The sequence below is a fragment of the Eptatretus burgeri genome, chromosome 9, assembly GCF_056783735.1.
Source record: "Eptatretus burgeri isolate ZD-2024b chromosome 9, Ebu_testis_v1, whole genome shotgun sequence".
Classification (NCBI taxonomy): Eukaryota; Metazoa; Chordata; class Myxini; order Myxiniformes; family Myxinidae; genus Eptatretus; species Eptatretus burgeri.
The window spans coordinates 62,649,695-62,673,489 of NC_140969.1; the positions used below are offsets into that span (position 1 = coordinate 62,649,695).

A 23,795-nucleotide genomic window follows, 5' to 3' on the forward strand; every position below is an offset into this window, starting at 1 on the left:
ACTTGATCTTGGAGAGAATTCTCAGGTGTTAGCCAGATTGGATCTTTCCTGGACAGTTAATAGCCGATGGTAAGGATGGTCTCGAGTCCAAGAATGCCTTATGTTTGTTTTTCCACTCTGGTAACAAATTCAATTGATAAGTTAAATAATAGTTATTACGTATCGATAAATGTTTCTCGGCTCGAACCAATGAGTAAACTATTAAAGTTCCAATAGTGCTATTCTGTGGAAATATTTGCCTGGGCAGGTGGCCACTGCGACGCAGGAGACGCCATTGAAGGTGGCTGTAACTTGTAGCTTGTTCTGGGTGCTGGCAATAACTCGCCTCTTCTTTGTGAAAATCATGTTGGATCTCAAATGTACATGAATAACCTGTGCTGCAAACGGGTCCTCCGACTCAACGCCCATCCAGTGGACGGCACAAACATTGATGCATTGGCTTGCATGCAACACACCAGGATAGGATGACAGTTCACAGCTGGGCTGAGATTCTAACCATGTGAGTGCGCATACTCCTAAGGCTATCCTGCCATAAAAGTCATGAACTAGGAAGTTCATACTTGTGAGTCTGTTGTGAGATCCTCATTATTATTTGTAGCTCTCAATTTGAATGCATCACTCTTTCATTCTCTGAGTTATCCTTGAAAAATATTATTGTATTAGTTTGATACACTTCTCCATGGTCACTCTGACCCTTCCCCAAACCTACGAACATTTTGTCAAAATGTCTTCTGAAACTGTTACTCGGTCTAAAAACGCTGTCATGCATTCTTAAAGTCCCTCCCACAGAGCAGCCATTGTGTTCCTTGTTCTTAAGGCAAACAGACATTCACTTTGCTCTCGACGTGAAGCGTCCGATTAAATTCCTGTGATTGGGAAGTAGTGCACCGTCTACATTTCTTATCTGTTTTTTGCCGCATCTTTGTCTTTACAATCTTTTCTTTTGATCCTTTTCTTTTTGTGAGATAAAGTAGACAGCACAATCATCATGAATCACAGAGGAAAAAACGAATATATATATATATATATATATATATATATATATATATATATATATATATATATATATATATATATATATATATATATTAGGGTTACATTCATCTGGGCTGACAGGATGGCCTCAACCCTCAAGGCACACAAATCCTCTCGAAGTTCTCTAGCCTGGGTTCAAATCTCTGCCCAGCTATAAACTGTCATCCTTGTGCTTCACAGGCAGGGTGATTCATCATTGTGTGTGCCGTTCTTCGTGTGGATGTTAAACCGAGTGTCATGTCTGCCGGCATTAGTTGGTGGACGTTAAATATCCCACAGTGTCCTTCTTGAAGAGGAGGCGAGCCATCGCCAGCACCCTGAATAAATTCCAAATTCCTGCTCTGACTTCCTGTGTCGGAGTGGCGACCCGTTCAGGGTTGTAACTCTCACCAAGAAACCTCTTCGGCAGAACCGATACTCTGTATAGAGCACTGGACATGATGATGCACTCATGGCACATAATTGTGATGAAGACCCACTTTTTTAAAGCTCATGGTACTTGATAAAATGGTTATTGTTTTCTTCGAACTACACACCGGCATTATTTTCTTATTCATGATACTTGTAAATATGTTATTTTATTATTCACTAGACGACCCGTGAACCCGTTGGGTTCCCGTTGTGACAGCGGTTGATAAAAAAAAATTCCAACAAAAAAAACAAAAGATAGCTCCAGTGAACTCCAGTGAATTGATCAAATTCTCCCGAAGAGTACTTGACTGAATCGTGAATTGATTTTTTAATAATTTTTTTTGTTGCCCGATTTGAATGAAACTTGATACTGCATTCCACAGGAGAATTGTAAGTAAGGTTGAGTAAGGTTGCAAAAAATTTTTTTGCGCTATCGTGTCCCGTTTTGGCTGTATTTCGGGAACATACATACATGCATATATACATACAAGATGAGAGTTTTAGTAATATATAGAAGATAATAAAACTGAATATAAAGCTTTCACTCCATTCTATTAAAACATATAGCAATTGATTGGCTGAAAATCCTTCCAGTCTTTATTCACAGCAAGCAGATATACCCGTCAAGGATGGATGATGTGTTGGAATGGGTTTTGATAGGATGAGAGGGAGAAACAACAACAAACACCAACACCACAAACAAACACAACAATCCCATAACATTGGGCTTGAAGCTCCGCCTGAATGCTGCCATGCCATACAGCATGGCAAACTCTTCGTCGACTTTTGACTGAGCCTTAGAGAATATATGGACGATTTGGATGACAGAATTGAGTCCATACATTTTTAGTTCACCTGAACTTTAGTCAGGTGAGCTTGTATAATCGAGCAGTGTTCTTCGGTGAATGAGTGTCAATCAGTCAGTGAGTCAGTCAGTGAGTCCATGAACACTCCAGTCATTATGACTTGAACCAAACACACAATTTTGATGAAACTTGGCCACATACTGCATATCTGATGACTGATGAAGGTCTGTTGACCGCATCAAAATCTGCGCTCATCAAGAGGGTCTATGGGGGGGGTGTTTTACCTCCCCCCCCCCCCCCACAAAATAGGTATTTGCTCTCTTCTCCAAAACTACACACAATTTTGATGAAACTTGACCTTCATCACCCATCATGTACAAAAGTTTGTTCACGGAATTAAAAAAATTCAGGATATAGGGTGTCTGTAGGGGGTTTGAGTGACTGTTGCTTCTGATCCAGGTGAGCTTCAGGGCAGGTGGTCCTATTTTTTAAAAACATTCTCCAGTTATATTCGTATCTTCATCAGTGTGGTGACGCTTTTGGAAAAGACATTCCATTGACATCCTTGAGGTTGTGGCTTCAATTCTGGCTGATGGCATCAGTGCTAAACATTTGTGCTTTTGGCTTCTGGGAATGTATGCAAGTAATCCCAAGAGAACGAACATGTTCATGATAAGCCACGACTAGGTCACTATTTTTCCACAACTAGGAAGGAGAGCTTTTCCCACCCCATTGCTTTTGCCAATGAAGGTGTCATTATGCTCTTCTTGGTTGGTTTATAAATGCTACCTTGGGATGGGCACTCACACATCGTCCTTGCTACAAGCTGTACCACATCACGGAGTATTGGTATTACTGCACGGCTAGTATCTGCTGTTGAAAGGGTGGCGATTAGTTGCATCACAATGCAAAAATGACACCCACTGACTATAATGATACGTTGTGTATGACATATTCATGACTAATTGCATTGAGTGTGGAATTTTGCTCAAAATGTGCAAACTTCTGTGCAGCAGGAAGTATATTCGGCATGAGTAATGAAATTATATATATATATATATATATATATATATATATATATATATATATATATATATATATATATATATGTATTAGCATTATGTGGGATGCATTATAGATAGTTTTTTTTGTGTACAAAGTCGAGCCTCGTGGAAGACCCGGAACATGAGTGAACGAGGAAAACATAAGTGGAAAGGTGAGGGCCATAGTCCTGCAGCGTAGTCTGATATTTCAGATCAATTGTTCAACTTTGCATAAAAGCACCAAAATTGGTACACATGTAGAATAATGTATTCCGAACAATTCTAGATAAGGAGCCATCCGAGATTGTGCCTTGGTCAGCTTCGGCGACAATTTTCCAAAATGGCCGCCATTCTACTTCAGCGAAATTGGCTATATGCTCTTATTTTCTTATTGTATTGGTGGTAGATATAAGGAAAGTGTAAAATTCAGTAAATTGACCATGAAAAGGCGTATTCAAATATTATGAGCCAGTATTTTCGGTAAAAAAGCATTTATTTGATTTGTAAATTGCTGCTCTCCTGAAACTTTTCGCTGAAAAGTACCCATTATTGCCTGGAGAACAAGAGTCAAATGATATTCATCACATTCAATGGGTTTGGAATCAACAAAAATTGCATTATAGATTACATACTTTACTCTATTTTGAAAAGGGAACTGATAATCGTGATAATGACAAACTCAGAAAATGTAGTCAAATTATTGCACACTTCACTTTGAAGTGGCTACGGTTTACTGTCTACTACCATTCTACCAAGACACATGGTACACGCATACATCAGTCTCGTACAATACGAGTTTCTGAGCTCAAGTGTACTGGATCTGGATCAAGAAGTCAACACTTTTACAAGCAATGCGACTTTGCATTTGCACATTCTGAGCTCGGCCGATATCTCAGCCTGTGTCTACTGCGTCTGTCTACTGGCATTCTCCTTCACAAGCAAACAGTCCAGTGCATTGCAGATTAGCCTTCTTGTATTTGCAGCGGTTTCTACAGACTTTTTTCAGCCACACGACACCAGCTCGAAGCAGCTTTGTGAAGCCTCAGGGAGTGTGGTCCAGAGCGGTTCGTAGGACCCATCCTCTGTTTGCCGCCAGTCCCAGCTTGTTGGTGATGGAAGCACGGGTTGAGGGACCAAGACCTGCCCCCAGACATCGCCACGCTGGAAGACTGATCTCTTCACATGCTGTTCCAAAGCATCGTAGGTAGGTGGGATGCGCTGGACGGAGTTCCACTTGGCGAAGAGTTTCTTTCTGGCCTCGTTGACGTCCATATATGGACTGATGCGGTCATAGAGGAGCACCACAAACCTTTCAATGCAGTGCATTGTGTCATCCTGGATGTTGACTGGCGTGGTGGTCAGGGTCACAAGAGAATCTGTCAGTTCTGGAAATGAGTTCCATGTGGCCCAGGCAGATTTCTTCCCATGCCCCACGAATGCTGATACCGTATCACATCCGGTCATGGCGTTGAAGACACGGAGGACACGTGCCTTCTGTGGACTGAGGGAGGCAGCTATTTCATGGGTAGGGATGTAGCGGTAGTTCTTGCCCGTCCCAAAGGCAATCCAGAGTTCATCCACGCATGGAAGTGCCTGGGCTACCATCACCGCCAAGACGACGACGTCGGTGTCTGCGGTTCAAACTTGAATCCGACGGTGGTCATGTTCTACAGCATGGGCCACATGTAGCATGATGCGAGTGTCCGCCTCTTCTTGACCGCATGGAGTCAGAGAGCTTTCATCTTCCTGCCTTGGAAGGCAGATGACTGCTTCACCATCAGTGACTACCAGCTCCTTTGCCTCATCAAGGAAGGACTGCACCAGCACATCGGACAGGAAGGTGAAGAGCTCCACCTTGTTTGCGTCAACACGTAGAAAACTCAACCAGTTTCCTGGTATGGCTGTGGTGCTCACCATGCACCATCACACCCCTTTTCCTTGTTTCTCCCTTGTCGCCGTCTTCAAGGAGCCATCTTTGCAGCTATCCCAAACGAGGTCTAGACGTGAGGCTCTGAGAAACTGCCTTACCGGCAGATGAAGCTCCGGCAGATGTGTCACCTCTGAGAAACCGACAAAGAGAATAACAATGACAGATAATCCCATGTTGTTAAAGTAGAATGGCGGCCATTATGGAAAATGGCCGCCAAAGCTGACCAAGGCAAAATCTCGAGTGGCTCCATATCCAGAATTGTTCAGAATACATTATTCAACATATTTACCAATTTTGGAGTTTTTATGAAAAGTCGAACAATTGGTTTGCTATGCTGCAGTATTAACAACAGCAGGACACTTAGAGAATGTTTCTGTTGTTGGTTTCATTAACACAACTCCATCTGATGACGACTACTACTAGCACTACTACTACTACTACTACTACTACTACTACTACTACTACTACTACTACTATCACCACCACAATTATTCCCACCTTCTTGTGGGGTGGCCAGGGAGAAATTTTTGCCTGTCTTTCATGAACTGGCTTGAGAGCCCCGTCAGTCGACTGAAAGTGAATAGAGATTTTGTTATTAGTTCAGGGTGCCAGTGAGAGCACGCCTACTCTTGGTGAGAGACACCGTGGGTTCGTTAACATCCACTAAACAAATGCTCCAGATGAGACACCAAGATTAGCATCCATGCAAAAGTCGGTGCACTTTGTGATGCAACACACTACCGATAATTATATCAATCACCAATCCGACAGTTCATATATTCTGGGTCCAGAATCAAACCGAGACTATATAGACTGCTCACAGGAAAGTGTGTTACGTATGCAGCACCCTGCTGGACATCTCAAAAAGTACGAAAGTATATCATCACCATTAATAGTTATTCTACACTTTCAATTTAATGCAAGAATCATCAGGTAGGAAAATAACAATCAGGTTAAATTAAATGGGAGACCTTACTTTATTAAATAAGGCAATTTTATGTATGTGTGCATATATGTATATTTGTGTATTTGTGTGTATGTGTATATGTGTATATGTGTGTGTATGTTTATATATATATATATATATATATATATATATATATATATATATATATATATATATATATATATATATATATATATATGTGTGTGTGTGTGTGTGTATATACCAGCAGGGTGTGTTTACACACTGTGTAAGCATCCGAACCATGCTTCCCTATTGTCTCGGGTCGCTCGCCTGCATTTGATTTTTCATTTATTTTTTTTATTTAAAGATGCTTTCCGACAGTTCTAATATTTTTTTCCCGGTGTAACAGCTTCGATATCCGTCGGCATTGGAAATTTCATCTTTCTATGTCACCCAGAAGGTCCCAGAACATTGATATCAGTCAGTCAAGGGAAGACACTACTTTCCAGGACGGTCAGCAGAAACATGAAATTCAAGTTGCAAAGATCGTTAATTACAATTAAGCCCAAATGCATTTTATTTGAGATGCATAAACAGATATTCGGAGGGATAAGGAAGAATAGGTCATCGTCTTCTTCTTTGCTGTCAGCATTTATTCCCACGTTATTTTGGGGTTAGCCAGGATAGGCTGGCCTCAAGTCTTTCATGAACTGGCTGTCCAGGCCTGATGTTTGACTAAGGTTAGGGCAGGAATTTGGAATTTGTCCATGGTGCCGTCGATAACTTTCCTACTCTTCTCGAAGGACAACCTGGGATCTTTAACGTCCATCAACTGAAGCCAGCCGACATGATGCTAGAGGAAGAATAAGCATAAACAACAAAATTCTCTTCTATTAGAGAGAGAGCGAGAGAGAGAGAGAGAGAGAGAGAGAGAGAGAGAGAGAGAGAGAGAGAGAGAGAGAGAGAGAGAGAGAGAGAGAGAGAGACTGTGACTGTGACTGTGACTGTGACTGTGACTGTGACTGTGACTGTGACTGTGACACTGAGACTGAGACCCTTGATGTTTAAAGTCTGTTGTAGATAAGATCAAAGTTGTTTCATTGTTTTTCCTGATTACTCTATCGTTACTTTCGTACCCTTTAAGCATTGCAAAATCTATGCTGCGAACAAGTATGTAGTGTCGCCTGACTAGTCTAAGAAACAATGAGGTTAAAATTACAGAAATACAATTCTCTTCCCAGCCCCCACATCCCACACCCCACACCCCACACCCCACACCCCACACCCCTATTTCCCATTTCTACTGCACTCTTACAATAATTCCTGCTACTCCTTTCATTTCTTTCTACCTATCCTCATTGTCTAACTTTTTTTTTCCTATCCTGTTCCCCTTACCACCTTTCCTTCCTTTGCCACACAGAACTTTTCCTACCTTTTGTCTGCTCAGACAGCACAAGTCTCTGTGCGCCTTTTCTCATTCCACTCACGTTTTCCTATTTTGGAATCATTCCACATGTCATTGCACTGTTCCTGACTTCATTTGGTCAGTGGTGGGAACAGAAACCGTTTCAATGGAGCTTTAGCAAGCTCACTTGATGCAGCACAAAATAAATGTACAGTTTCACAAAAGAAGGAAAATAATTGAGCTCTGAAAGTGAGCAGTCCATGCTTGTTGACATTAATATAACAACATGGTATGATTCGTTGATATAGTTTGTGCACCTGGTAAGTAGTTAACTTTTACAGAAAGTTTAAACAACGTGTTTTTGGAAAGAGAGTGTTACTGTGTTGAGTTCCCCTGAAATAATGATAAACGTCTTTTCCACTTTTAGCAGAATATTGAGCTTTATCACAGATGTGGAGAATGCCTTCGGAGTCGGAAATACCAGTCATAAGATCACTTCTGTTACTTGTACTGCTCTTTGCTTATCCTCTTTGTCAAGAGTTGCGTTACCTTTCATATCTGCATTTGTGGTTAGCTATACCCTCAGGACACTTTTCTTACTCATACCAGTTTGGACAGGACCAGAAAGGGTGTCTTCTGCACTTATTGTCAAGGCAACCAACATCATTGCACTGCATTTACTTGTCATCATGAAATGTCAGCATATTGGCTTCACTTTTTTTTTTAACCATAGCCAAAGGAGCATGAGAGATTCCAAAGATCTTGCAGGCCTTGGTGTCCACGGCATCAAGCTGAGCAAGATGTGAGGCAGGGGAGCCAGGCCAGAGTGGAGAGCAGTATTCCATCAAGCTGTGGATGAAAGCCTTGGAGATGGATAGAAGTTCAGGTGTGCCAAGGAAGGACTTTGTGTGATGGAGGATGTCCAGTCGACGGCTGACTTTGGAGGCCAACTTGGAAATGAAGTTTGCTGAAGAAAGTTCGTGGCTGATAGTGAGACCTAGGAGTTTGAATGACTGAACTTCCTCAAGAGGATTGTTTTGAAAGGAGAGAAGAGGTTCTTTCAGAGAGAGATTGTGAGAGTGTGAGATTTGTCAGGATTGAAAGACGTATTCCAAGTGTTTGACCAGCTTGTGATTTTGTCAAGGTCTGAAAAGAGTGAAGAGGCTGCAGCCTTCCTGTCTGAAGGATGAGGGATGTCAAAGCACAGGATGGAGTCATCATCAAATGCATAAAGAAGGTTTAACAAGAGAGTCAGAGAGATTACTGAAGAAGATCAGGAAAAGGACTGGGCCCAGAATAGTGCGATGGAGCACTCCAGCCTTGACAGGGAGAGGAGAGGAAAGGATTCCGCTAAGAGCCTCACATTGGCTACGAGAGTTGAGGAAGTCAGGAAGCCAAGTGTGGAGTTGGCCTTTCATGTCAGAGGCAGAGAGTTTGGAGAGTAAAGGCGTTGACGATTTAGCCAGCGTATGCCGACTTATGAAAAATTTGTCTAAAACACTGACACATGTCGAATACATTATGGGTAAGTTTTGTATACGTTAAGAGCACGCTGAAAAACACTGCCATACATCGTAGTACGCTGGCTTTCATCGTTGTACTTTGCGGTTGTTCTCAAATTTTAGCATGCTTGAAATTTTATAACTTATGCCAGCGTATGACTTACATGTTCCCCTATGCTGGCCATAAGTTGTAGGCACGTTATGCGATCGTTGACACACGTTGACACACGTTGCTTGTAAGTTACTCATAAGTCAAAACACATCGAGGTAATCATTAGCGTACTCGAAACTTATTTATAACCTATGAGTAACGTGTTGTAGGCACGTTACACGATCGTTGCACACACGTCGAGGCACGTTATGCGATCGTTGACACACGTCGACACACGTTGCTTGTAAGTTACTCATAAGTCAAAACACATTGAGGTAATCATTAGCGTACTCGAAACTTATTTATAACCTATGAGTAACGTGTTGTAGGCACGTTACACGATCGTTGCACACACGTCGAGGCACGTTATGCGATCGTTGACACACATTACTTGTAAGTTATTCATAAGTCGAAACACGTCGAGGTAATGCTTAGCGTACCTAAAACTTATTTCTAACCTATGAGTAACGTGCTTTGAACCAATGTGTAACGTACCTCCAACGCATATTGGCGTATGACATATGCATGACATAAGGAAAGCAGGCAAATACCGACTACGTATTTGATTGACGTCTTCCGGACGACCACAGAACTTGCTGAACGTGTTTCTAATTTACAGCTACCGTATAATGAAGTATTGGCAGCGTTAAAAAAAAACAAAAAACAATAACTTCCGATATTTCATCACGTGCCGTTACGTCCCGTCCGATTTCCTCTTCAGTTTGCTCATGTCTTATTCTTAGTTCCTCCTCTGTGAATATTTTCTGTTTGAGGATATCGTCACGTCGACGTCGAAACTTAAAAGCAAATGTCCGAATATATTTTAAAGTTCGTGATAGACTAAAGAAAACAAAACAAAACAAAAAAAAAACAACAACTTCAGATATTTCGTCACGTGTCTTCACGGAGCCAAGAAGAAAAAAAGAAAATGTGCCTTGATGGAGAAAATAAGTTTCGGGTATGCTGAACATTACCTCGACGTGTTTCGACTTATGAGTAACTTACAAGGAACTTGTGTCGACGTGTGTCAACGATCGCATATCGTGCCTACAACTTATTCCCAGCGTAGCGGAACGTGTGAGCCATACGGCGAGTACGTCATAAAATTTTCAGCATGCTTGAAATTTCACGACGTACGAGACGTACCACGAAATATGACAGCGTACTTCATCGTTTTTCAGCGTGCTCTTAACGTATACACAACTTACCCATAACGTATTTGACGTGTGCCAGCTTGGTTTCGGCAAATTTTTCATAGGTCGGCATCCGCTGGCGAAATCGTCAAGGTGTGACTGCGTGGTTGACACTTCCAATTCTCAGGCAGTTATGATTTAAATCGGCGTGCGGCAGGTTTTTAACAGGCTACGGCACGAGTTCGTCGGCGATACGTGCAGCGCGCTATGCTTAAGTAAGACTACACTGGTCAACAACAAATTTGTTGTCTGCATTTTTTAAGCTGATTTAGGACGAATCTGATGCGCTGAATCCAAAACTCACATTAGTTTTGTTCAATCAGGTCAAGTTTTTGAGATATGGCCACATGTCGTTTTTTACATTTTTGTTCACATGTACGCATGTGTGGAGCATTTTAGAAGAAGTTGGTGGGGGTAAAATGTCATGTCAAATAATTGTTTTGATTGGAAATAATTATTTTGATGACAAGAAGTATTCAGGTATGATAGTTCTGGGTGATTATGTCGAAAAGGGATCAGTTTGAAGTCATAAAACCTCAAAATCTTCCAAAAATTGGTGAGGCAAAGCTTAAAGTTCGTGGATCAAAACTAAAGTTAATGGGGCAGATTTTGTAATAATGTGATACAAAAAAGTTGTATTTCTTGAAAGAACGAACTCTGAAGAATGTACAATACCTACATGCGCCAATTTATGACATGCGCTTCTGCTCAAGCTTGGAGTGCCACAGTACGAACCCAAAGATTGGAGACTGTTCATTGACAGCAGCAAGCGATCACTGAAATGTGTTCTGCTACACAACGGCAACCAGTTTGCCTCTGTACCCATCACTCACTCGACTACACTGAAGGAGAAGTATGAAGCGGTGAAGTACGTGCTGGAGAAAATTGGTTATGATCAGCATAAGTGGTTTATTTGTGTTGACCTGAAGATGGTGAACTTTTTGTTGGGACAACAGTCTGGCTTCACCAAGTACCCATGTTTTCTGTGCATGTGGGATAGTAGGGACCGTGCTCAGCATTACACGAAGAAGGACTGGCCTGTGCGGGAGGAATTGGTGCCATGCAAAGAAAGGAACGTCATCAACGACCCTCTGGTGGACAGAGACAGAATACTCTTCCCACCGCTGCACATCAAGCTCGGCTTAATCAAGCAGTTCACCAAGGCTCTGGACAAAGATGGTGACTGCTTCACTTACTTGTGCCAGGCTTTTCCAGGATTGACCATGGAGAAGTTGAAAGCTGGCATCTTTGATGGTTCTCAGATCCGTCAGCTCATCAGAGATCCAGAGTTCAAAAACTCAATGAACAAAGTGGAACTGGAAGCGTGGAAGACATTTGTTTTGGTAGTGAAGAACTTTCTTGGCAACAATATGGCCAGAAACTACGCAGAACTTGTCAACAACATGCTGACTGCTTTCAGAAACCTGGGCTGCAACATGAGCATCAAGATGCACTACCTATTTTCACATATGAACCGGTTTCCTGAGAACCTGGGTTCAATGAGTGACGAGCAGGGGGAGAGATTCCATCAGGACATGAAGGAGATGGAGACCAGGTATCAGGGTCGCTGGGACGCAGTCATGATGGCTGACTACTGTTGGAATCTGAAGAGAGACCTCCCTGCCGCTGAACATTCCAGGAGTTCGAAGAAACGGAAGTTCAAGCCCTGAAGTTTGAACAGTGGTGACGCAACATGCAATTTACTTGTACTTACCTTTATCAATGCCCACCATTCAGATGACAGTAATCGATGTTTCTATCATGTAATCAATAAATGTTGTTGGCAAAACATTTTTTTTTCTTAAAAACATGTTTAGGATGATATGTGTTGACAAAAATCAGCTGATAATGCCACAAAAATGTAATTGATTTTGTCACAAGATCTGATTTTTTCAAATCAACTTAGCACAAAAACCTGACCTGATGGAGAGAAACGGATGCCATTTCCTGATTCAGCAGTGCCAGAATACCCTAATTCACTTGTAGAAATCTAGACAACATTCAGAAAGTAAAAAATTGTTGACCAGTGCTATCGTTGGGCATAGGTTGTGAACGCCGACAACAGGCTAAGCATTCGTTGGTATAAGTTATCTATAAGACAACGAAACGTTCTGTGCCCGTTACTAATATGTTATGAATACGACCAAAACTTAAAAACAAAAGATCAAAATTTCAGCGTATGCCAACGTTTTACATACATTTTTATACATTGCCATTGCTGGCCAAATCGTCAAGGTGTGACAGCACCTTAAGGCAGGATGCCAGACTGTATCAAAAGCACAAGATATGTCCAGAGAGACGGTCCTGATGTCATGTCTGACATTGAGGGCCTCTGTCCATTGTTGGGTGAGTGGAAGCAGCATGTTCAAGGTCGAGTGACCTGGTCTGAAACCAGATTGGTTTTAGTTAAAATGTGAGTATGTCCATAAAGCATGTACAATTAGATTGCCAGTATGTCTGTGAAGTATGTACGGTACAATATTAGAATGTGAATATGTCCATAAAATACATACTATAAAACCGAACAATAGTCCAGGTGATGCTATGCAATGTTTGATTTCGAATTCCAGGTTTTTTTTGTTTGTTTTTTTGGTGTAAATATTTGTTAAATTACTTTCAGAACTCGAGTCCATGTCGCCGTCTTGCCATATTGTCCCTTCTGTTGCCTCCAATTCTTCGATCGGTGATTTTGCTGTTCTCTTGTAGTGTTTTTTAATAATGATAAAATATCCAATATCCACTTCAGGCTGTAGACCCCCCCCCCCTCCCCCAAGCTTGTATTCACACGAAGTAAGATAAAATACAGAAGATGCTCCATTTTCTTTAAATTCCATGCTACAATATTCGCTCATGCAATGCATGTGCTTTTCTTGCATTTACCATAACCTAACTTGTTGATTATTTCAGGTAGGCACATCCTAGATTTTGAATTATGGAGTATTTATCTTTCTTTGCAAAGGCGCAGCTATTACTGCCAGCTTATAATCTCGAGGGTTTGTGAGATCGTGCAGCAAGGGTGTGAAATCGGCAAATGCACCAAGAGTGTCGGAAGCCGAGGTGTTAATTAGCCCAAAGTTTTCGAGTTCGATTATACTGGGACTGAGGAGGATGCCATGAAGGTTCGATAAGAAATAGCCCTTGGGCTGGACAGGGCAACAGTGCACCACCACCACCACCACCACCACCACCACCACCCCCCCCTCCTTCCCCACCCAAGTACTCTACTTGGTTGGTATATCGTTATTCCTTGAGATGTCCTGGGTGAGAAAATACGATGTTAATATGAAATATCTTGGCATGGAGTTGTACTTTGGACATCTTATTGATCGGTACCAATAATCGCGTGAAGTAGTTTTCGTACCCTGAATTTTTGGTGGTATGGTTGCCTTGCAACCTCCTTTCTCAGTTTGAATAAAGTGTTTGTTGAATGTTGCATATCATTTGAGAGGTTATTCAATTGCTTGTTCAATGGTGTATCAAATGTGCATTTTTGACGAATAGTCATCTGAACAGTCATGCAATCACAATGACAAATAATCAAAGCAAACACTTCATCTAATTTCTCAATCAAATTAACAGGACTTATTCTGAGTATTTATCTGTAGTCTTAAAAGTACTGTTTAATCCACTGTACCTATTATAGGGATCACTTGGTGAAGTTTTGACACAAAATTTGATAGCTTGTGCTGATTTTTCAGTGATTTAAGATCACATCATCGCACCGTTGATTTATATCATGGTTCCTCGAAAAATGACTTTGCCGTCTATGGGTGATGGAGATTCAGAGATCATCTACTACACTCTAAGCTTAAATAACTGATATTTTATTGTTCACCAGCAAAGGTAACTGGCATTTCCGGGCAACGTCCGGTTCATCCTCCACCCTTCCCCTCCCTCATCCCACCCCACCACTCACCTCCTCCCTCCTTCCTCTAGGCTCCTACCCCACCCTTTCCCCTCCCTCCTCCTCCCACCCACCCCTTCCCTCCAGACTCTCACCCCACCCCTTTCTCTCCCTCCTTTATATCTTTTATCAATATATAGCCCTCAACCTTCATCTGGATGAAAGAGGAGGCCATGCAAAGTTTGGTTGCACTGCTTCCTCCAGGGTCCGAATGCACAAACGAACAAATAAACAAACAAGGAAAAGAGCAGTCAGAGATTGCAGACCCTCGCCAGGACTTGTTTTGTGTGGTATTTGTGTAGTTTTCTGTGGTTTATTTTGTGTGGTGTTTGTGTACAGATGTGTTACGTAATTAGTAATCGACATAACTGGAACTGCCACTTTATAACTCCTGGCAGTGATGACTTGGTACCAAGATGTGCCACTTTGATGCAATCCCTTCTTGATCAGACACCTCAACCAAACCCATGTCGTTTATTATTATTATTATTTTTTTTATTTTGTATACCTTGTCGAGGCTCGTATGAGAGCTAACACACAATGCACAGCAAGGGGGGCATGAGAGAAGAGGGGTGGGAGAGGGAAGGAAAAAACATTGGGGAACAGAGACATTAGGAGATCTGTGGAAAGGAGAGGGATGGGGTGGGTACACTGGGTAAACAAGATGGACATTACAGGGACTTTCAGGCAGGAAAGCAGGGAATTTGTAGGAGGTGGGTTTTGGGGTGGATTAGAAGAGGTAGAAAAGATTGTGGTTTTGGGTGAGGGAAGATAAGAGATTGTGGTGAATCGCTATTTTGAAGACCAGGAGAGATGAATGGGATTGAAGAGAGGGTGGGAGTTTGTTCCAAAGGTGGGAAAAAAGAGGAATGAAAGGGAGCAGTGATTCTTAATTTTGGTAGTTTTATCAGAAGGGGGTTGCTGGCGGACCTTGAGTGCCCTGCGGATGGGTGGGACTGACAGCAGACAGAGCAGGTTGGGTGAGGCCAGAAAGGAGACGGTTTTAAGACAAAAAAACCACCGACCTGTCTGTCGTGAGAGAGTGAGAGACCCAAAGGCTCAGCCTCATCACGGAAGATACCAACGATCATAAATGCCTTGGTTTCCACAGCGTGGAGCCGAGAAAGGCGAGTCGGGAGCACCAACCCAGAGGGGAGAGCAGTACTCCATCAGGCTGTGGATGAAAACTTTGAACATGGTCAGGAGCTCAGGTGTGCCATGGAAGGACTTTTCACGACAGAGGATGCCCAGTCGGCGACTGGCTTTGGAGACCAGCTTGAAAATGTGGCTTTCCCAGGAAAGATCATGGCAGGTAGTGAGGCCTAAAATTTTGAATGACAGGATTTCTTCAAGAGGATTGTTGAGAAAGTATATGTGGGTGGGGGTGTTTTTCTTTTCGAGAGACATCGTGAGAGTATGAGATTTTTTCATGACACTTACACAATTTAAGCAGCTGGATCTGGATCCGGATCTTCACCAAAATCTAAAAAGTTCATCCTTGTCACGCAACTAAACTGTCCACCAAATTTTATCAGAATCAGTCCACAACTATTTGAGATTTCCTGCACACAAACAGATAGACTGGGGTGAACACATAACCTCCTCCCACCTTCGGTGGCGAAGGTAACAAACAGAAAGACAGACAGACAAATGAAAAAAATCACTCACAGTGCAACACTTGGCAAAACAGAACAAAGTAGAATGGTACTCTGTAGAGGGCATACCTCCGCCAGACTGAACAGTTTACGTTTTGTATCCTACTGAAGGGCTGGATCTGAACCTAAATCTAATCTGAATGTTTTTGTCACCTAACCAGCTCATCCACCTAGTTTTGTCATAACTTGTGCACAACTTTTTGAAATATAATGAGCCTGTCTTGCAGCAGGCCGATGAAAACCAAATACACTTCAAAAAGCACCCAGGAATGGTTCAAGACAAAATGCTGGATTGTTCTGAAGTGGCCAGCAATGACTCCAGATCTAAATCCAATTGAACACTTATGGGGAGATCTGAAAACAGCAGTTGGGAGAAGTCACCCTTAAAATCTGGGAAAACTGGAGCAGTTTTCACAAGAAGAGTGGGCCAAACTGCCAGTCGAGAGGTGTGTAAATCTCATTCATGGCTGTTGGAAGTGCTTGACTGCAGTTATTTTGTCCAAAAGCTGTGCTACCAAATATTAAGTCTGGGGTGTCATTAATTTTGTCAATGCCATTTCATTTTTATTTCCTGATTTAAAATGATATATTAAGTTCTGAATCAAAAACAAAAAGCTCTGTAATATTAACAGTGAAATAAAGAATTGTGGGGACCAAATACTTTTGTCAATTTCAACTTATCTTTAGAGAAAATCATGACTTATTTGATAAAAGTGGAAGGGTGCCAATATTTTTGGCCAGGACTATAGTTGGTGGTTGAATTCATTGAGCTGATGGGCAAATCCTCCTCAAATTTCAATTCAATTGGATGGAAACTGATAATTTTAGTAATTTGTCCCATGTTGACCTATGTGGCCTATGTTGATTGAATTCAGTGACCTGATGAGGAAATGTTCTTAAAATTTCGAGTCAATTGGATGTGAATTAACAGTTTTAGAAATTTTGCCTATGTTGACTTTTTGTCCTATGTTGACCTCAAATAATTGGTGGTTGAATTCAGTGGCCTGATGTTGAAAGGCTTTTCAAATATTAAGTCAATCAGATGAAAATTGGCAGTTTTAGAAATCTTGCTTATGTTGACCTTTTGGCCTCTGTTGACCTAAAAATTAATTGGTGGTTGAATTCAGTGACCTGATCTGCAAGTGCTCTACAGATTTCAAGTCCATCATATGAAAATTGACAATTTTAGAAATTTGGCCAATATTGACCGTTTGCCCCAAGTTGACCTCAAAAAATAATAGGTGGTTGAATTCATTGAGCTGATATGGAAATGCTCTTCAAATTTCAAGTCAATTGGATGAAAATTGAGGGTTTTAAAAACAATTAAATAATTTGGCCTGTGTTGTGCTGACCTTATGGCCTATGTTGACCTTTTGACCTCTGTTAACCTCAAAAATAATGTGGTTAAATTAATTGACATATGCAAATCCTATTCAAATTTCAAATCAATCGGATGAAAATTGAGGGTTTTCTAAAATTCGGCCCAAATTGACCTTTTGGCCTATGTTGACCTTTTTGTTTGACCAAATTTTATGAAACTTCAATGCCGGACCGTCACAGGGTCGGTGACCATAACCTTTGAAAATTTCAGAACGATCAGCTGAGCTGTTTGGGCTGGAGGTTTGCGGACAAACAAACGAACGAACAAACAAACAAACAGGCAATTAACATACTTGTCAAAACATGTTTTTTTGCCAAGTTACAAACAGACCTAAAGTGAGAACAAACTTTCTTCTTTATATTTCAGACGAGCAAATACAACCCGTCGTTTCACTCATGTAGAGGAGGTGGGGGACTAGAAAGGGGGAGGGAAGAGTGAGAAAGGGGAGGGGACACCTCACCAAACAGAGAGAGAGAGAGAGAGAGAGAGAGAGAGAGAGAGAGAGAGAGAGAGAGAGAGAGAGAGAGAGAGAGAGAGAGAGAGAGAGAGAGACAGAGAGAGAGAGATATATATATATATATATATATATATATATATATATATATATATATATATATATATATATATATATATATATATATATATATGGATGATAGATAGATAGATACAGAGACGCATACGATCCTCAATGAGAAAAATACTTGATGGAATGTTCAAATGAACTCTGTAAAGCTACATAATTGCTGCAGATGTTTGATCATGGTCCCTAATGTGGACACGACATTACTAGTGGTGGCAGCTCTGCTGGTGTCAGTGTTTCTTTCCTACAGATAACGTTGACTCATACCATCCAAAGCTGAATAATGGATCATCCCGAGTCGACAAAGAAGAGAGATTAGGACAGCGAAAACTTTGAGTCGAGAAAGAAAGAAGATTGTGTGCTTCACTTCAGTCCTTCCAAGTGCGAACATTTTACATTCTTCTCTGAAACAACATATGCTGACAAGAGACCCCGTCTGCACGATATATGACTGATGACTCACACAACCATCAAGGTCTGTATTAAAGATCCAAGACACCTGTGAACTAATACCCATTGCATACAAGGAGATCCAAGAATACCACAAAGACTGTTATCAGTGTTTCACATTGAACCTAAACAGATTGGCCAAATCTACTGAGTCCTAAACCATCATGCTCATCACCTAGCACATGGATATCCTCAGCAAATGGACCCAAACAGATATTCAAGCCCCTTCTGCATATTCTGGATCTACAAATGTTGTAAAAAGACCTGAACGAAGGAGGCTACTTCAAGATTTGAATTTGGTGGATGGGAAACTATCAAAGAAATAGCAGTTATGAGAAAGGATGAAAGGCTTCTTGTTCGGATCAGAGGATTGGGCTTCTTTGCTTGCAAATCACAGTCCCACAGAAGTTGTTCCTGGAAAAATTTTGCAGACCCATGCTGGTGAAGGAATGAGGATGAGATGAGTCGAAAATAATTCAGCAAATTCAGCTTGGACAGGCATATCAACAAGCGTTTTATAAACCATGTGAGGTCATTGATACCACCGTATTACATCATAAGTAAGTTACGAAGCTAACCGACCCATGCGACTTGTTCATACCAAGTTTGGCTGCCACAAAGCTTCCAAAACAAGAACTACAGGAGTGGAAAACTCAATGATAAACTTCAGGTTGGTAAAGTTTATGTAAGCAATTCGATTTCTACTCAGTTGGAGCACAAAAGGACGATTTTAAAACTACCAGATGTACAGCTCTGAAGTCGAAATAGGAACCGAAGTGAAGTGAGCTCATCAACTTGGGATCAACTGCTGATCTGATCAAAGAAGTGGCTTTGACATTGCACAAAATCATCTTCAGTGCTTTCGAGGAATCCAGCACACTGCCGTGGCCACCAACTACCCAGCATCTTGAAAACAACCGAAATGTCATGCTCGGTGAACTTGCAAGATTTTTGAGCAATCTCTTTCCTGGTATGACATCTCAGACCATCAAAACAAGATGCATAATCTAGTCGATAGGTCAGGACATCTGCAGGGTGTCGACCATTGGACAGTGGAAGCTACCAAAGCACAAACTTACAGTGCCTATCGAAAGTCTACACCACCTTTCAAATTTTTCACCTTTTGTCGCCTTATAGCCTGGAAAAAAAATTGCATTAAATCAGACTTTTCCCACCTTTATTGACACATCGTAACCCACAACTTCCAAGTGAAAAACAAATTCTACAGATTTCAAAAAAATTAATTAAAATACTAAACTAGAATATCTTGGTTGGATGTGTCCACCCCCCCCCCCCCTCCCGAGTTCATACTTGCACATTCTCCTGTACAAAAATGTTCAAGCTCAGTCACGTTGCTGGGGACTGTTGATAGACAGTAATCTTCAAGTCGTGTCATCGATTTTCGATTGGATTTAGATCAGGCCTCTGACTGGGCAACTCAAGAACATTTATCTTTTTGCTCCTTAGCCACTCCAATGTCGCTTTTGCTGTGTGCTTTGAGTCATTGTCATACTGAAAGGTGAACTTCCGTCCCAATTTCAGCTTTCTTGCAGAAGGCAGCAGGTTTTCCTTTTGGATTTTTCTGCATTTTGCTCCATCCATTTCCCCTTCTATCTTGACAAGAGCCCCAGTCCCTGCTGATGAGAAACATCCCCATAACATGATGCTGCCACCACTATGCTTCACAGTTAGGGATGGTGTTCTTTGGGTGATGTGCCGTGTTGGGTTTGCACTAAACGTAACGTTTTGCATTTAGGCCAAGAAGTTCCATCTTGGTTTCATAAAACCACAAAACTTTTTTCCACATGGCTTCAGAATCTCTGGAGTGGTTTTTTTGCAGACCTCAAACAGGACTCAATGTGGGCTTTTTTTGCGTCATGGCTTCCTTCTTGCCACCATTCTGTACAGGCTAGACTTATGGAGTGCTTAGGATATTGTTGTCAGATGCACATCGTGACCAGTCTTTGCCATAAAGACTTGGAGCTCTTTCGAAGTTGCCATTGGCCTCTTGATGGCCTCCCTGATCAGTCTGCTCCTTGCTTGGTCATCCAATTTGGAGAGATGGCCTGATCTAGTCAGGGTCTTCATGGTACCATACACCTTCCACTTCTTGATAATTGCTGTCATATGTCTCTGGAGCCCAAGCTATAATACCTCCAGGTGGGAATGTCCAAAGTGGTATAACCTGCCCATTCTGTACCTGCTGAATTTGTGCAAAAAATGATCAGGTCGTAATTTTCTATCAGATCATTATGGCTTTTTATGCCTCTGTAGCGGAAGTCCAGAGGCAATGTTTTCAGTTTGTCCATCTCGCTGTCTGTCCATCTGTCTGTCTGTCCGTGCATGCGTTTGTCCGCCTGTCTGTTGTCAACTTTTTTGTTCCCACGATAACTTGTACATGACTCGAGGGATTTCAACCAAACTTGGCACAAATATGGACTGCGATACAAAGATCAATTGCTTTGATTTTGGGCTCAACTGGTGAAATGGTCAAGTGTCTTTTGAAAATCATTCTGGAGATCAAAACTCAATTTAGAAGCATCTGATGATGCCTCTCTTTTCTCTCTCTTTCTCTTTCTTTCTCTTTCTCTCTCGCTCTCTCGCTCTCTTGACCTTAATTTTTCATGTGGCCTTCAATTGAGATCAGTCGTTACAGTGGGTTGACATCTAACGTGGGTGGAGGCAGATCCATCCATCCATTGAGACCATACTCTTTGCAGAGCATTGGTGCTGCCTCAGCAGTCTCCTTGGCTATTGGACACAATCCTGGATGGGTCGCCACTCCGACACAGGATACCTGCAAGCTGGCACTCATTTTGCTGACCTCTGAAGGATGACAGGCAGAGTCAACCCTACCTTGGTATTCATTCAATAGCTGAGTGGGATTTGAACTCAGGATCCTTGGATCCCAAGCCCACTACCCTAACCATAAAGCCAACACCAGGCACAGAGGCATATCCATGGAGGTATTTGCATCAAATTATATTTTCCATTTTGGTATTACCTCCATCCGTTCTGATCGGTTCTGTTTTTGAGTTCAAATATTGGCGATATTTGAAACAAATTCGGAAAATTACATGAAACAAATGTTTCATTAGATATGAAACAAATTAGGTACAGTGCAGCATGAAAGTCGATTTGCTTCTCCCCATTAAAGCATTTGTTCTTAAACTCTTTTAATATACGGGTCTTATTGTGCGGTACTGTATAAGAATAAATTAGTCATTATATCTGTATGTGCTCCATCATTCTCCTTACATCTATCTATAATTCCAGCAATCTCTGTGTGTGTCTGTCTGTCTGCTTGTTTGTCTGCGACCGCTGTTTCTCGACGACCGCCAGTCCGATCTGATTGAAACTTGCCAGGAATATTGCTGGGGCCAGGCGGATGTGCCTTTTCGAGGGTTGATGTCAATCGGACGAGCGGTTCCCAAGTTACGGCCATTCTATTGCTTTTTTCAGTGTTGAAAAGGTGTATATATGGCAGCTGAAGTGTCGTTCCCGCACCTGGAGTGGCAAGAGATGGGGGAGAGAGTGGGGGGTGGGAGTGGGGGCGAGAGAGAGGGGCGAGAGAGAGGAGGGGGAGAGAGGAGGGGTGAGATTAGGGGTGAGAGAGGGGGAGAGAGTGGGGGAAGAGAGGAGGGGTGAGAGAGTGGGGGAGAGGGAGGGGAGAGAGAGAGAGGGAGAGAGAGGGGGAGGGAGGGGGCAAGGGAGGGGGCAAGGGAGGGAGAGAGGGGGGTGAGAGAGAGGGGGCGTCACAATTCGAGAGAGGGGGAAAGAGGAGGGGTGAGAGTGGGGGCGAGAGAGAGGAGGGGCGAGACTAGGGGGGAGCGAGGGGGGCGAGAGAGAGGGGGCGTCACAATTCTTCTTCGTTTGATATGACGTCACAATTGATGCTGGGGACCTGAATATGTTTCCCTGGTGTTTCCCAAGTTATGGCCATTTATGATACGGTTGGTCCGATCTGATTGAAATAATGCCCCAATCCAGTCGTCGTTAATCGCCCCTACGGGCCCATACTAGTTCTCCTTACTTATTATAAGGACTGCACAATAAAACCTATATATTAAAAGAGCTGAAGAACAATTACTGTATTTACTAGGGATGGGTAAAGCGACTTTCAGGCCATTCTGTAGTTATTTTCAGTTTTAGATTTTTATGATTTTAAAGTTATTTTAGATTTTTAAGATTAGAAAAAAAAATTTTTTTTGAACATTTAAAACTTATTGCTATGATTAAAAAAAATTCTCCAGCAAGTAAAATTTTTATTTTAAAATATTTCTTGGCATACACATAGGGATCTTTTGCACTAGATTTTTATGCTGTGACATTTATGCTTGTTAGCAAGTCCACTGACTGTGGCTATGACTTGGTGGTATGATTGATGATGCAGTGGCATTTCTCTGGGACTTTCTTGGTTATTAGCAAGTTGACCACCGATTGAGCATCGCTCGCAAACAGCTATGTGTAATAAACCTGTCACTTCATTGGTTTGCAAAATTTCAAACAGGAATTCAATCTATCGATTATAGCAAATGCATATCTAAATGGGATTCCATTACAAATTCTGTTTACTGGTTGCAGCATTTCCTCCCCAAGATGCTGTGGATTTTAGGTTGCAGATAAAATGTTGATACTATGCCTCCCTGCTTGCTGCAGGAGGGAGGATTCAACATGCCAGTGTGCCAGCTCAAAAGCTGACTCTTTTAAGGTGACAGACATGAGAAACTCCACTCCCACATGTCCATGGTGAGTGATATAGGATTGCATAACTAGATCGAGGTCCCACTGAAGGACATTGTGCTCCATGATGCAGAGACCCCACTAGTCTGTCTTGCTGTCATGACATTTTAGACACTGGTTGAATTTTTACAATTTCCTTATTTCATGGAGTTAATTATTTGGGAAGAGAGAGTGGAGCTTGCGGGAGGCAGCAATTAAAGATCATCCAAGGTTGTTTGGTGGCTTATCGGTCTGCTTGTCATCAAGGCTCTCCTTTGTAATTCACCTTTGTTCATATGTTTGTTGGAAATAAGGGGTAAGATCAATATTTGTGCCTTTTTTTCTCGTGAAACTGTTTGAAACTATTGTAGTTATGATACCCTCGTTATTTCTTAAAATATTGTGGTCCTTTTTCATCGGAGAGAACACATTACATATTTTAACTGTGTGCCGTCATTGCAGCATGCAACTGTCGAGGTTCTTTGTACGTGGCATGAAAGCTCACCTTGTACACGGGCTCATTTCACCCTTCACTGCTCCCTCATGGGCTCAAACTATTGGCTGCTGATGGAATGTGGAGATGCCGAGCTCTTGTGCCTGAGAGAGCTTCCCAACAAAGGCCTGTCTGGAACGTAGTGGTTGAAAGTTTTGTTATTGTCTCAAAAAAGCCTTGAGGTTTGGTTCCTGAGGGTAGCTGCGAAATTCGGTTTCCACCACAAA

At 41.9% G+C, this 23,795-nt stretch overlaps 1 protein-coding gene across 7 annotated transcripts in view; it reads left to right on the forward strand.

Annotated features, from left to right (window-relative positions):
• CDK17 (cyclin dependent kinase 17) overlaps window positions 1–23,795 on the forward strand; it is a 172,011-nt gene that overhangs the window by 63,446 nt on the left and 84,770 nt on the right. The window contains exon 2 of one of the 7 annotated variants that reach the window (XM_085895355.1): window positions 23,013–23,102. The exons of the other annotated variants lie outside the window; for them this stretch is intronic. The gene's annotated coding sequence lies outside the window, so the exon portion shown is untranslated. The remainder of the gene's footprint in view (window positions 1–23,012; window positions 23,103–23,795) is intronic. 7 annotated transcript variants of the gene reach the window in all.